The following is a 17,677-nucleotide window of genomic DNA, read 5'->3' on the forward strand; positions in this document are numbered from 1 at the left end:
TTTATGTAAACAGGCTCCTGCTGGAAACAGATTCTATACGAACGATGCCCTACAGTAAACAGTATTTATGTAAACAGTATATGCTGGAACCAGATTCTATACAAACGGTGCCTTAAAGCAAACTGTGTTTATGTAAACGATATACTGCTGGAAACAGATTCTATATAAACGGTGCCCTACAGTATACACTGTTTATGTAAACGGTATACTGCTGGAAACAGATTCTATATAAACGGTGTCCTACAGCAAACAGTGTTTATGTAAACAGTATACTGTGGAAACAGATTCTATATAAACGGTGCCCTACAGTAAACAGTGTTTATGTAAACAGTCTAATGCTGGAAACAGATTCTATATAAACGGTGCTCTACAGTAAACAGTGGTTATGTAAACGGTACACTGCTGTAAACAGAGTCTATGTACATTTTGCCCAACAGTAAACAGAGTTTATGTAAACCGTACACTGCTGTAAAAAGAGTCTATGTAAACAGTACTTTCCAGTAAGCAGTGTTAATCTAAATCGTGCACTACTGTAAACAGAGGCTATGTTTATATAGCACCGCAGTAAACAATGTTTATGTAACCGGTATACTGCTGGAAACAGATTCTTCAGAGAGGGTGCCCTACAGTCAACAGTGTTTATGCAAACGGCATACTGCTGGAAATAGATTCTATATAAACGGTGCCCTGCAGTAAACAGTGCATATTTAAACGGTACACTGCTAGAAACAGATTCTATATAAACGGTGCCCTACAGTAAACAGTGTTTTTCTAAAAAGTCTACTGCTGGAAACAAATTCTATATAAACGGTGCTCTACATTAAACAGTGTTTAGGTAAACGGTACACTGCTGTAAACAGAGTCTATGTACATTTTGCCCTACAGTGAACAGTGTTTATGTAAACAGTACACTGCTGTAAACAGAGTCTATGTAAACAGTACTCTCCAGTAAACAGTGTTAATCTAAATCATGCACTACTGTAAAAAGAGGTTATGTTTATATAGCACCACAGTAAGCAATGTTTATGTAACCGGTATACTGCTGGAAACAGATTCTTCATAAAGGGTGCCCTACAGTAAACAGTGTTTACGTAAACGGTACACTGCTGGAAACAGATTCTATATAAACGGTGCCCTGCAGTAAACAGTGCTTATTTAAACGGTCCACTGCTGGAAATATATTCCATATACACGTTGCCCTCCAGTAAACAGTGTTGATGTAACCGGTATACTGCTGAAAAGAGATTATATATAAACTGTGCCCTACAGTAAACAGTGTTTATGCAAACGGCATACTGCTGGAAACATATTCTGTATAAACGGTGCCCTGCAGTAAACAGTGCTTATTTAAACGGTATACTGCTGGAAACAGATTCTATATAAACTGTGCCCTACAGTAAACAATGTTTATGTAAACAGTATACTGCTGGAAAAAGATTCTATATTAGCGGTGCTCTACAGTAAACAGTGTTTATGTAAAAAGTACACTGCTGGAAACAGATTCTATATAAATGGTGCCCGACAGTAAACAGTGATTATGTAAACGGTATACTGCTGAAAACAGATTATATATAAACTGTGCCCTAAAGTAAACAGTGTTTATGCAAACGGTATACTGCTGGAAACAGATTCTATATAACGGTGCCCTGCAGTAACCAGTGCTTATTTAAACGGTTTACTGCTGAAAACAGATTATATATAAACTGTGCCCTAAAGGAAACAGTGTTTATGTAAACAGTATACTGCTGGAGACAGATTCTACATAAACGGTGCTCTACAGTAGAGAGTGTTTATGTAAACCGTAAAATGCTGGAAACAAATGCTATATAAATGGTGCTGTACAGTAAACTTTGTTTATGTACACAGTATACTGCTGGAAACAGATTCTAAATAAACGGGGCTGCACAGTAAACATTGTTTATGTAAACAGTATACTGCTGGAATCAGAATCTATATAAACGGTGCTCTACAGTAAACAGTGTGTATGCAAACAGCATACTGCTGAAAACAGATTCTATATAAACGGTGCTGTACAGTAAACAGTGTTTATGTAAACAGTATATGCTGGAAAAAGATTCTATATAAACGGTGCACTACAGTAAACAGTGTTTATGTAAAGAGTATATTGCTGGAAAAATATTATATACAAACAGTGCCCTACAGTAAACTGTATTTATGTAAATAGTATACTGCTGGAAACAGATTCTATATAAACGGTGCTCTCCAGTAAACAGTGTTTATGTAAACAGTATACTGCTGGAAACAGATTCTATATAAACGGTGCTGTACAGTAAACATTGTTTATGAAAGCAGTATACTGCTGGAAACATTCTAAATAAGCGGGGCTGTACAGTAAACATTGTTTATGGAAACGGTATACTGCTGGAAACAAATTCTATATAAATGGTGCCCTGCAGTAAACAGTGTTTATGTAAACAGTATACTGCTGGAAACAAATTCTATATAAACGGTGCTGTACAGTAAACTCTGTTTATGTAACAGTAAACTGCTGAAAACAGATTCTTTATAAACGGTGCTCTGCAGTAAACTGTGTGAATGTAAACAGTATACTGCTGGAAACAGATTCCATATAATCTGTGCCCGAGAGTAACCAGTGTATAAGTAAACAGTGTACTGCTCTAAACAGATTCTATATAAACGGTGCTGTACAGTAAACATTGTTTATGTAAACAGTATACTGCTGGAAACAGATTCTAAATAAACGGGGCTGTACAGTAAACATTGTTTATGTAAACAGTATACTTCTGGAAACAGATTCTATATAAACGGTGCCCTACGATAAACAGTGTTTATGTAAATCGTATTCTGCTGGAAACAAACACTATATAAACGGTGCCCTACTGCAAACAGTGTTTATGTACACAGTGTACTGCTGGAAACAGATTCTATATAAACGGTGTCCTACAATAAACAGTGTTTAGGTAAACAGTATACTGCTGGACACAGACTCTATATAAACGGTGCCCTACAGTAAATAGTGTTTATGGAAACAGTATACTGCTGGAAACAGATTCTATATAAACGGTGCTCCTCAGTATACAGTGTTTATGTAAACAGGCTCCTGCTGGAAACAGATGCTGTACAAACGGTGCCCTACAGTAAACAGTATTTATGTAAACAGTATAGTGCTGGAACCAGATTCTATACAAACGGTGCCCTAAAGCAAACTGTGTTTATGCAAACGATATACTGCTGCAATACAGATTCTATATAAATGGTGCCCTACAGTATACAGTGTTTATGTAAAGGTATACTGCTGGAAACAGATTCTATATAAACGGTGCCCTACAGTAAACAGTGTTTATGTAAACGGTACACTGCTGTAAACAGAGTCTATGTACATTTTGCCCAACAGTGAACAGAGTTTATGTAAACCGTACACTGCTGTAAACAGAGTCTATGTAAACAGTACTCTCCAGTAAGCAGTGTTAATCTAAATCATGCACTACTGTAAACAGAGGCTATGTTTATATAGCACCACAGTAAACAATGTTTATGTCACCGGTATACTGCTGGAAACAGATTCTTCAGAGAGGGTGCCCGACAGTCAACAGTGTTTATGTAAACGGTATACTGCTGGAAACAGATTCTATATAAACGGTGCCCTGCAGTAAACAGTGCTTATTTAAACGGTCTACTGCTGGAAATAGATTCCATATAAACGTTGCCATACAGTATACAGTGTTTATGTAACCGGTATACTGCTGAAAACAGATTCTATATAAACTGTGCCCTACAGTAAACAGTGTTTATGCAAACGGCATACTGCTGGAAATAGATTCTATATAAACGGTGCCCTGCAGTAAACAGTGCTTATTTAAATGGTACACTGCTGGAAACAGATTCTATATAAACGGTGCCCTACAGTAAACAGTGTTTTTCTAAAAAGTCTACTGCTGGAAACAAATTCTATATAAACGGTGTTCTACAGCAAACAGTGTTTAGGTAAACGGTACACTGCTGTAAACAGAGTCTATGTACATTTTGCCCTACAGTAAGCAGTGTTTATGTAAACAGTACACTGCTGTAAACAGAGTCTGTGTAAACAGTACTCTCCAGTAAACAGTGTTAATCTAAATCATGCACTACTGTAAAAAGAGGCTATGTGTATATAGCACCACAGTAAGCAATGTTTATGTAACCGGTATACTGCTGGAAACTGATTCTTCATAAAGGGTGCCCTACAGTATACAGTGTTTATGTAAACGGTACACTGCTGGAAACAGATTCTATATAAACGGTGCCCTGCAGTAAACAGTGCTTATTTAAACGGTCTACTGCTGGAAATATATTCCATATAAACGTTGCCCTACAGTAAACAGTGTTTATGTAACCGGTATACTGCTGAAAAGAGATTATATATAAACTGTGCCCTACAGTAAACAGTGTTTATGCAAACGGCATACTGCTGGAAACATATTCTATATAAACGGTGCCCTGCAGTAAACAGTGCTTATTTAAACGGTATACTGCTGGAACCAGATTCTATATAAACTGTGCCCTACAGTAAACAGTGTTTATGTAAACAGTATACTGCTGGAAAAAGATTCTATATTAGCGGTGCTCTTCAGTAAACAGTGTTTATGTAAACAGTACACTGCTGGAAACAAATTCTATATAAACGGTGCCCTTCAGTAAACAGTGATTATGTAAACGGTATACTGCTGAAAACAGATTCTATGTAAACTGTGCCCTACAGTAAACAGTGTTTATGCAAACGGTATACTGCTGGAAACAGATTCTATATAACGGTGCCCTGCAGTAAACAGTGCTTATTTAAACGGTATACTGCTGAAAACAGATTATATATAAACTGTGCCCTAAAGTAAACAGTGTTTATGTAAACAGTATACTGCTGGAGACAGATTCTACATAAACGGTGCTCTACAGTAGAGAGTGTTTATGTAAACAGTAAAATGCTGGAAACAAATGCTATATAAATGGTGCTGTACAGTAAACTTTGTTTATGTAAACAGTATACTGCTGGAAACAGATTCTAAATAAACGGGGCTGCACAGTAAACATTGTTTATGTAAACGGTATACTGCTGGAATCAGAATCTATATAAACGGTGCTCTACAGTAAACAGTGTTTATGTAAACGGTATACTGCTGGAAAGAGATTATATATAAACGTTGCCCTACAGTATACAGTGTTTATGCAAACGGTATACTGCTGAAAACAGATTATATATAAACGGTGCCCTACAAGAAACAGTGTTTATGCAAACGGCATGATGCTGGAAACAGATTCTATACAAACGGTGCCCTCCATCAAACAGTGTTTATGTAACCGATATTCTGCTGGAAACATATTCTATATAAACGCTGCCCTACAGTATTTCTGTAAACGGTATACTGCTGGAAATAGATTCTATACAAACGGTGCCCTACAGCAAACAGTGATTATGTAAACAGTCTACTTCTGGAAACAGATTCTATATAAACGGAGCTCTACAGTTAACAGTGTTTAGGTAATCGGTACACTGCTGTAAACAGAGTCTATGTACATTTTGCCCTACAGTAAACAGTGTTTATGTAAACAGCACACTGCTGTAAACAGAGTCTATGTAAACAGTACTCTCCAGTAAACAGTGTTAATCTAAATCATGCACTACTGAAAAAGAGGCTATGTTTATAAAGCACCACAGTAAACAATATTTATGTAACCGGTATACTGCTGGAAACAGATTCTTCATAAAGGGTGCCCTACAGTAAACAGTGTTTATGTAAACGGTATACTGCTGGAAACAGATTCTATATAAACGGTGCCCTGCAGGAAACAGTGCTTATTTAAACGGTCTACTGCTGGAAATAGATTCCACATAAACGTTGCCCTACGGTAAACAGTGTTTATGTAACCGGTATACTGCTGAAAAGGGATTCTATATAAACTGTGCCCTACAGTAAACAGTGTTTATGCAAACGGCATACTGCTGGAAACAGATTATATATAAATGGTGCCCTACAATAAACAGTGTTTACGTAAACGGCATACTGCGGGAAACAGATTCTATACAAACGGTGCCCTACAGCAAACAGTGTTTAGGTAAACGATATACTGCTGCAAACAGATTCTATATAAACGGCGCCCTACAGTATACAGTGTTTATGTAAACGGTATACTGCTGGAAACAGATTCTATATAAACTGTGTCCTACAGCAAACAGTATTTATGTAAACAGTATACTGTGGAAACATATTCTATATAAACTGTGCCCGACAGTAAACAGTGTTTATGTAAACAGTCTACTGCTGGAAACAGATTGGATATAAACGGTGCTCTACAGTAAACAGTGTTTATGTAAACGGTACACTGCTGTAAACAGAGTCTATGTACATTTTGCCCTACAGTAAATAGAGTTTATGTAAACCGTACACTGCTGTAAACAGAGTCTATGTAAACAGTACTCTCCAGTAAACAGTGTTAATCTAAATCATGCACTACTGTAAACAGAGGCTATGTTTATATAGCACCACAGTAAACAATGTTTATGTAACCGGTATACTGCTGGAAACAGATTCTTCATAAAGGGTGCCCTACAGTATACAGTGTTTATGTAAACGGCATACTGCTGGAAACAGATTCTATATACAAGGTGCCCTGCAGTAAACAGTGCTTATTTAAAAGGTTTACTGCTGGAAACAGATTCTATATAAACGGTGCCCTACAGTAAAGAGTGTTTTTCTAAACAGTCTACTGCTGGAAACAGATTCTATGTAAACGGTGCTCTACAGTAAACAGTGTTTAGGTAAACGCTACACTGCTGTAAAAAGAGTCTATGTACATTTTGCCCTACAGTAAACAGTGTTTATGTAAACAGTCTACTGCTGGAAACAGATTGGATATAAACGGTGCTCTACAATAAACAGTGTTTATGTAAACAGTATACTGTGGAAACAGATTCTATATAAACGGTGCCCTACAGTAAACAGTGTTTATGTAAACAGTCTACTGCTGGAAACAGAATCTATATAAACGGTGCTCTACAGTAACAATGTTTTTGTAAACGGTACACTGCTGTAAACAGAATCTATGTACATTTTGCCCTACAGTAAACAGAGTTTATGTAAACCGTACACTGCTGTAAACAGAGTCTATGTAAACAGTACTTTCCAGTAAACAGTATTAATCTAAATCATGCACTACTGTAAACAGAGGCTATGTCTATATAGCACCACAGTAAACAATGTTTATGTAACCGGTATACTGCTGTAAATAGATTCTTCATAAAGGGTGCCATACAGTCAACAGTGTTTATGTAAACGGTATACTGCTGGTAACAGATTCTATATAAACGGTGCGCTGCAGTAAACAGTGCTTATTTAAACGTTATACTGCTGCAAACAGATTCTATATAAATTGTGCCATACAGTAAACAGTGTTTATGTAAACAATATACTGCTAGAAATAGATTATATATAAACGGTGCTCTACAGTAAACAGTGTTTATGTAAACAGTACACTGCTGGAAACAGATTCTATATAAACGGTGGTCTACAGTAAGCAGAGTTTATGTAAACGGTATACTGCTGAAAACAGATTCTATATAAACGGTGCCCTGCAGTAAACAGTGCTTATTTTAACGGTATACTGCTGAAAACAGATTATATATAAACTGTGCCCTAAACTAAACAGTGTTTATGTAAACAGTATACTGCTGGAGACAGATTCTACATAAACGGTACTCTACAGTAAACAGTGTTTATGTAAACAGTATACTGCTGGAAACAGATTCTATATAAATTGTGCCCTACAGCAAACAGTATTTATGTAAACAGCATACTGCTGGAAACAGATTGGATATAAACGGTGCTCTACAATAAACAGTGTTTATGTAAACAGTATACTGTGGAAACAGATTCGATATAAACGGTGCCCTACAGTAAACAGTGTTTATGTAAACAGTCTACTGCTGGAAACAGATTCTATATAAACGGTGCTCTACAGTAAACAATGTTTCTGTAAACGGTACACTGCTGTAAACAGAATCTATGTACATTTTGCCCGACAGTAAACAGAGTTTATGTAAACCGTGCACTGCTGTAAACAGAGTCTATGTAAACAGTACTCTCCAGTAAACACTATTAATCTAAATCATGCACTACTGTAAACAGAGGCTATGTTTATATAGCACCACAGTAAACAATGTTTATGTAACCGGTCTCCTGCTGGAAATAGATTCTTCATAGAGGGTGCCATACAGTCAACAGTGTTTATGTAAACGGTATACTGCTGGAAACAGATTCTACATAAACGGTGACCTGCAGTAAACAGTGCTTATTTAAAAGGTTTACTGTTGGAAATAGATTCCATATAAACGTTGCCATACAGTAAACAGTGTTTATATAACCGGTATACTGCTGAAAACAGATTCTATATAAACTGTGCCCTGCAGTAAACCGTGCTTATTTAAACGGTATACTGCTGGAAACAGATTCTATATAAACTGTGCCCTCGAGTAAACAGTGTTTATGTAAACAGTATACTGCTGGAAACAGATTCTATATAAACTGTGCCCTACAGTAAACAGTGTTTATGTAAACGGTACACTGCTGTAAACAGAGTCTATGTACATTTTGCACTACAGTAAACAGTGTTTATGTAAACAGTACACTGCGGAAACAGAGTCTCTGTAAATAGTACTCTCCAGTAAACAGTGTTAATCTAAATCATGCACTACTGTAAACAGGGGCTATGTTAATATAGCACCACAGTAAACAATGTTTATGTAACCGGTATACTGCTGGAAACAGATTCTACAAAACGGTGCTCTACAGTAAAGATTGTTTATGTAAACAGTAAAATGCTGGAAACAAATTCTATATAAATGGTGCTGTACTGTAAACTTCGTTTATGTAAACATTATACTGCTGGAAACAGATTCTAAATAAACGGGACAATACAGTAAACATTGTTTATGTAAACAGTATACTGCTGGAATCAGAATCTATATAAACGGTGCTCTACAGTAAACAGTGTTTATGTAATCGGTATACTGCTGGAAAGAGGTTATATATAAACGTTGCCCTACAGTAAACAGTGTTTATGTAAACAGCATACTGCTGAAAACAGATTATATATAAACGGTGCCCTACAAGAAACAGTGTTTATGCAAACGGCATGCTGCTGGAAACAGATTCTATACAAACGGTGCCCTACAGCAAACAGTGTTTATGTAAACGATATACTGCTGGAAACATATTCTATATAAACGGTGCCCTACAGTAAACAGTGTTTATGTAAACAGTATACTGCTGGAAACAGATTCTGTATAAACGGTTTCCTACAGTAAACAGTGTTTATGTAAACGGTATACTGCTGGAAACAGATTCTATATAAACGGTGCTCTACAGTAAACACTGTTTATGTAATCGGTATACTGCTGGAAAGAGGTTATATATAAACGTTGCCCTACAGTAAACAGTGTTTATGTAAACAGTACACTGCTGAAAACAGATTCTATATAAACTGTGCCCTGCAGTAAACAGTGTTTATGTAAACGATATACTGCTGGAAACATATTCTATATAAACGGTGCCCTACAGTATACAGTGTTTCTGTAAACGGTATACTGCTGGTAACAGATTCTATATAAACGGTGCCCTATAGCAAACATTGATTATGTAAACAGTCTACTGCTGGAAACAGATTCTATATCAACAGTGCTCTACAGTAAACAGTATTTATGTAAACGGTACACTGCTGTAAACAGAGTCTATGTACATTTTGCCCTATAGTAAACAGAGTTTATGTAAACCGTACACTGCTGTAAACAGAGTCTATGTAAACAGTACTCTCCAGTAAACAGTGTTAATCTAAATCATGCACTACTGTAAAAAGAGGCTATGTTTATATAGCACCACGGTAAACAATGTTTATGTAACCGGTATACTGCTGGAAACAGATTCTTCACAAAGGGTGCCCTACAGTAAACAGTGTTTATATAAACGGTAAACTGCTGGAAACAGATTCTATATAAACGGTGCCCTTCAGAAAACAGTGCTTATTTTAACGGTCGACTGCTGGAAATAGATTCCATATAAACGTTGCCCTACAGTAAACAGTATTTTTGTAACCGGTATACTGCTGAAAAGAGATTCTATATAAACTGTGACCTACAGTAAACAGTGTTTATGCAAACGACATACTGCTGGAAACAGATTCTATATAAACGGTGCCTTGCAGTAAATAGTGCTTATTTAAACGGTATACTGCTGGAAACAGATTCTATATAAACTGTGCCCTACCGTAAACAGTGTTTATGTAAACAGTATACTGCTGGAAACAGATTCTATTTAAACGGTGCTCTGCAGTCAACAGTGTTCATGTAAACAGTACGCTGCTGAAAACAGATTCTATGTAAACTGTGCCCTACAGTAAACAGTGTTTACGCAAACGTTATACTGCTGGAAACAGATTCTATTTAAACGGTGCCCTGCAGTAAACAGTGCTTATTTAAACGGTATACTGCTGAAAACAGATTATATATAAACTGTGCCCTAAAGTAAACAGTGTTTATGTAAAACGTATACTGCTGGAGACAGATTCTATATAAACGGTGCTCTACAGTAAACAGTATTTATGTAAACAGTATACTGCTGGAAACAGATTCTATATCAATGGCGCACTACAGCAAACAGTATTTATGTAAACAGCATACTGCTGGGAACAGATTATAAATAAACGGTGCCCTACCGTAAACAGTGTTTATGTAAACAGTATACTGTTGGAAACTGGTTCTATATAAACGGTGCTGTACAGTAAACCGTGTTTATGCAAACAGTATACTGCTGGAAACAGATTCCATATAAACGGTGCCCTACAGTAAACAGTGTTTATGTAAACAGTATACTGCTGGAAACAGATGGTATGTAAACGGTGCTCTACAGCAAACAGTGTTTATAAAAACAGTATACTGCTGTCAACAGATTCTAGAGAAAACGTGCCCTACAGTAAACAGTGTTTATGTAAACGGTATACTGCTGGAAACAGATTCTATATAAACGGTGCCCTACAGTAAACAGTGTTTATGTAATTGGAATACTGCTGACACAGATTCTATATAAACGGTGGCCTACAGTAAACAGTGTTTATGGAAACAGTATACTGCTGGAAACAGATTCTATATAAACGGTGCTGTACAGTAAACAGTGTTTATGTAAACAGTATACTGCTGAAAACAGATTCTATATAAACGGTGCTCTACAGTAAACAGTGTTTATGTAAACAGTATACTGCTGGAAACAGATTCTGTATAAACGGTTTCCTTCAGTAAACAGTGTTTATGTAAACGGTATACTGCTGGAAACAGATTCTATATAAACCGTGCCCTACAGTAAACAGTGTATGTGTAAACAGTATACTGCTGGAAACAGATTCTATATAAACGGTGCTCTGCAGTAAACAGTGTTCATGTAAACAGTACACTGCTGAAAACAGATTCTATATAAACTGTGCCCTGCAGTAAACAGTGTTTATGTAAGCGATATACTGCTGGAAACATATTCTATATAAACGGTGCCCTACAGTATACAGTGTTTCTGTAAACGGTATACTGCTGGTAACAGATTCTATATAAACGGTGCCCTATAGCAAACATTGATTATGTAAACAGTCTACTGCTGGAAACAGATTCTATATCAACGGTGCTCTACAGTAAACAGTATATATCTAAACGGTACACTGCTGTAAACAGAGTCTATGTACATTTTGCCCTATAGTAAACAGAGTTTATGTAAACCGTACACTGCTGTAAACAGAGTCTATGTAAACAGTACTCCCCAGTAAACAGTGTTAATCTAAATCATGCACTACTGTAAAAAGAGGCTATGTTTATATAGCACCACGGTAAACAATGTTTATGTAACCGGTATACTGCTGGAAACAGATTCTTCACAAAGGGTGCCCTACAGTAAACAGTGTTTATATAAACGGTATACTGCTGGAAACAGATTCTGTATAAACGGTGCCCTTCAGAAAACAGTGCTTATTTTAACGGTCTACTGCTGGAAATAGATTTCATATAAACGTTGCCCTACAGTAAACAGTATTTTTGTAACCGTTATACTGCTGAAAAGAGATTCTATATAAACTGTGACCTACAGTAAACAGTGTTTATGCAAACGACATACTGCTGGAAACAGATTCTATATAAACGGTGCCTTGCAGTAAATAGTGCTTATTTAAACGGTATACTGCTGGAAACAGATTCTATATAAACTGTGCCCTACCGTAAACAGTGTTTATGTAAACAGTATACTGCTGGAAACAGATTCTATTTAAACGGTGCTCTGCAGTCAACAGTGTTCATGTAAACAGTACGCTGCTGAAAACAGATTCTATATAAACTGTGCCCTACAGTAAACAGTGTTTATGCAAACGTTATACTGCTGGAAACAGATTCTATTTAAACGGTGCCCTGCAGTAAACAGTGCTTATTTAAACGGTGTACTGCTGAAAACAGATTATATATAAACTGTGCCCTAAAGTAAACAGTGTTTATGTAAAAAGTATACTGCTGGAGACAGATTCTATATAAACGGTGCTCTACAGTAAACAGTATTTATGTAAACAGTATACTGCTGGAAACAGACTCTATATCAATGGCGCACTACAGCAAACAGTATTTATGTAAACAGCATGCTGCTGGGAACAGATTATAAATAAACGGTGCCCTACCGTAAACAGTGTTTATGTAAACAGTATACTGTTGGAAACTGGTTCTATATAAACGGTGCTGTACAGTAAACCGTGTTTATGCAAACAGTATACTGCTGGAAACAGATTCCATATAAACGGTGCCCTACAGTAAACAATGTTTATGTAAACAGTATACTGCTGGAAACAGATGGTATGTAAACGGTGCTCTACAGCAAACAGTGTTTATAAAAACAGTATACTGCTGTCAACAGATTCTAGACAAAACCGGTATACTGCTGGAAACAGATTCTACAAAACGGTGCTCTACAGTAAAGATTGTTTATGTAAACAGTAAAATGCTGGAAACAAATTCTATATAAATGGTGCTGTACTGTAAACTTCGTTTATGTAAACATTATACTGCTGGAAACAGATTCTAAATAAACGGGACAATACAGTAAACATTGTTTATGTAAACAGTATACTGCTGGAATCAGAATCTATATAAACGGTGCTCTACAGTAAACAGTGTTTATGTAAACGGTATACTGCTGGAAACAGATTCTATATAAACGGTGCCCTACAGTAAACAGTGTTTATGTAAATGGAATACTGCTGAAACAGATTCTATATAAACGGTGGCCTACAGTAAACAGTGTTTATGGAAACAGTATACTGCTGGAAACAGATTCTATATAAACGGTGCTGTACAGTAAACAGTGTTTATGTAAACAGTATACTGCTGGAAACAGATTCTATATAAACGGTGCTCTACAGTAAACAGTGTTTATGTAAACAGTATACTGCTGGAAACAGATTCTGTATAAACGGTTTCCTACAGTAAACAGTGTTTATGTAAACGGTATACTGCTGGAAACAGATTCTATATAAACCGTGCCCTACAGTAAACAGTGTATGTGTAAACAGTATACTGCTGGAAACAGATTCTATATAAACGGTGCTCTGCAGTAAACAGTGTTCATGTAAACAGTACACTGCTGAAAACAGATTCTATATAAACTGTGCCCTGCAGTAAACAGTGTTTATGCAAACGTTATACTGCTGGAAACAGATTCTATTTAAACGGTGCCCTGCAGTAAACAGTGCTTATTTAAACGGTATACTGCTGAAAACAGATTATATATAAACTGTGCCCTAAAGTAAACAGTGTTTATGTAAACAGTATACTGCTGGAGACAGATTCTATATAAACGGTGCTTTAAAGTAAACAGTGTTTATGTAAACAGTATACTGCTGGAAACAGATTCTATATCAATGGCGCCCTACAGCAAATAGTATTTATGTAAACAGCATACTGCTGGAAACAGATTATATATAAACGGTGCCCTACAGTAAACAGTGTGTATGTAAACAGTCTACTGCTGGAAACAGATTCGATATAAACTGTGCTCTACAATAAACAGTGTTTATGTAAACAGTATACTGTTGGAAACTGGTTCTATATAAACGGTGCTGTACAGTAAACCGTGTTTATGCAAACAGTACACTGCTGAAAACAGATTCCATATAAAGGGTGCCCTACAGTAAACAGTGTTTATGTGAACAGTATACTGCTGTAATCAGATGGTATGTAAACGGTGCTCTACAGCAAACATTGTTTATAAAAACAGTATACTGTTGTCAACAGATTCTAGAGAAAATCTGCCCTACAGTAAACAGTGTTTATGTAAACCGCATACTGCTGGAAACAGATTCTATATAAACGGTGCCCTACAGTAAACAGTGTTTATGTAAATGGAATACTGCTGAAACAGATTCTATATAAACGGTGGCCTACAGTAAACAGTGTTTATGGAAACAGTATACTGCTGGAAACAGATTCTATATGAACGGTGCTGTACAGTAAACAGTGTATATGTAAACAGTATACTGCTGCAAACAGATTCTATATAAACGGTGCCCTACAGTAAACAGTGTTCATGGAAACAGTATACATCTGGAAACAGATTCTTTATAAACTGTGCTGTACAGTAAACATAATTTATGTAAACAGTATATTGCTGGCAACAGATTCTATGTAAACGGTGCTCTACAGTAAACAGTGTTTATGTAAACAGTATACTGCTGGAAACAGATTCTATATAAACGGTGCTCTACAGTAAACAGTGTTTATGTACACAGTATACTGCTGGAAACAGATTCTATATAAACGGTGCCCTACAGTAAACAGTGTTTATGTAAACGGTATAATGCTCGTAACAGATTCTATTTAAACGGTGCCCTACAGTAAACAGTGTTCATGTAAACAGTATACTGCTGGTAACAGATTCTATATAAACGGTTCTCTACAGTAAACAGTGTTCATGTAAACAGTACACTGCTGGAAACAGATTCTAGAAAACGGTGCCCTAAAGTAAACAGTGTTTATGTAAACAATATACTGCTGGAAACAGATTCTGTATAAACGGTGCTCTACAGTAAACGGTGTTTATGTAAACAGTATACTGCTGGAAACAGATTCTATATAAAAGGTGCCCTACAGCAAACAGTATTTATGTAAACTGCATACTGCTGGAAACAGATTATATATAAACGGTGCCCTACAGTAAACAGTGTTTATGTAAACAGTCTACTGCTGGAAACTGGTTCTATATAAACGGTGCTGTACAGTAAACCGTGTTTATGCAAACAGTACACTGCTGGAAACAGATTCTATATAAACGGTGCCCTACAGTAAACAGTGTTTATGTAAATGGAATACTGCTGAAACAGATTCTATATAAACGGTGGCTTACAGTAAGCAGTGTTTATGGAAACAGTATACTGCTGGAAACAGATTCTATATGAACGGTGCTGTACAGTAAACAGTGTTTATGTAAACAGTGTACTGCTGGAAACAGATTCTATATAAACGGTGCTCTACAGTAAACAATGTTTATGTAAACAATATACTGCTGGAAACAGATTCTGTATAAACGGTTTCCTACAGTAAACAGTGTTTATGTAAACGGTATACTGCTGGAAACAGATTCGATATAAACGGTGCCCTACAGTAAACAGTGTATATGTAAACAGTATACTGCTGCAAACAGATTCTATATAAACGGTGCCCTACAGTAAACAGTGTTCATGTAAACAGTATACATCTGGAAACAGATTCTTTATAAACTGTGCTGTACAGTAAACATAATTTATGTAAACAGTATATTGCTGGCAACAGATTCTATATAAACGGTGCTCTACAGTAAACAGTGTTTATGTAAACAGTATACTGCTGGAAACAGATTCTATATAAACGGTGCTCTACAGTAAACAGTGTTTATGTACGCAGTATACTGCTGGAAACAGATTCTATATAAACGGTGCTTTACAGTAAACTGTGTTTATATATACAGTATACTGCTGGAAACAGATTATATATAAACGGTGCCCTACAGTAAACAGTGCTTATGTAAACGGCATACTGCTGGAAACAGATTCTATATAAACGGTGCTCTACAGTAAACAGTGTTTATGTAAACGGTATAATGCTCGTAACAGATTCTATTTAAACGGTGCCCTACAGTAAACAGTGTTCATGTAAACAGTATACAGCTGATAACAGATTCTATATAAACGGTGCTCTACAGTAAACAGTGTTTATGTAAACAGTACACTGCTGGAAACAGATTCTATATAAACGGTGCCCTACAGTAAACAGTGTTTATGTAAACAATATACTGCTGGAAACAGATTATGTATAAACGGTGCTCTACAGTAAACGGTGTTTATGTAAACAGTATACTGCTGGAAACAGATTCTATATAAAAGGTGCCCTACAGCAAACAGTATTTAGGTAAACAGCATACTGCTGGAAACAGATTATATATAAACGGTGCCCTACAGTAAACAGCGTTTATGTAAACAGTCTCCTGCTGGAAACAGATTCGATATAAACGGTCCTCTACAATAAACAGTGTTTATGTAAACAGTATACTGCTGGAAACTGGTTCTATATAAACGGTGCTGTACAGTAAACCGTGTTTATGCAAACAGTATACTGCTGGAAACAGATTCTATATAACGGTTCCCTACAGTAAACAGTGTTTATGTAAACAGTATACTGCTGGAAACAGGTGCTATGTAAACGGTGCTCTACAGCAAACAGTGTTTAAAAAACAGTATACTGCTGTCAACAGATTCTAGAGAAAACGCGCCCTACAGTAAACAGTGTTTATGTAAACGGTATACTGCTGGAAACATATTCTACGTCAACGGTGCTGTACAGTAAACAGTGTTTATGTAAACCGTATACTGCTGGAAACAGATTCGATATAAACGGTGCTTTACACTAAACAGTGTTTACGTAAACGGTATACTGCTGGAAACAGACCCTATATAAACGGTGCCCTACAGTAAACAGTGTTTATGTAAATGGAATACTGCTGAAACAGATTCTATATAAATGGTGGCCTACAGTAAACAGTGTTTATGTACACAGTATACTGCTGGGAACAGATTCTATATAAACGGTGCTCTACAGTAAACTGTGTTTATATAAACAGTATTACGCTGGAAACAGATTCTATATAAACGGTGCCCTACAGTAAACAGTGTATATGTAAATGGAATACTGCTGAAACAGATTCTATATAAATGGTGGCCTACAGTAAACAGTGTTTATGTACACAGTATACTGCTGGAAACAGATTCTACATAAACGGTGGCCTACAGTAAACAGTGTTTATGTACACAGTATGCTGCTGGGAACAGATTCTATATAAACGGTGCTCTACAGTAAACTGTGTTTATATAAACAGTATTACGCTGCAAACAGATTATATATAAACGGTGCCCTACAGTAAACAGTGTTTATGTAAACGGTATAATGCTCGTAACAGATTCTATTTAAACGGTGCCCTACAGTAAACAGTGTTTATGTAAACAGTATACTGCAGGTAACAGATTCTATATAAACGGTGCTCTACAGTAAACAGTGTTTATGTAAACATTATACTGCTGGAAACAGATTCTATATCAACGGTGCCCTACAGTAAACAGTGTTTATGTAAAC

Source organism: Scyliorhinus torazame, chromosome 23, assembly GCF_047496885.1.
Source record: "Scyliorhinus torazame isolate Kashiwa2021f chromosome 23, sScyTor2.1, whole genome shotgun sequence".
In the NCBI taxonomy this organism is placed as follows: domain Eukaryota; kingdom Metazoa; phylum Chordata; class Chondrichthyes; order Carcharhiniformes; family Scyliorhinidae; genus Scyliorhinus; species Scyliorhinus torazame.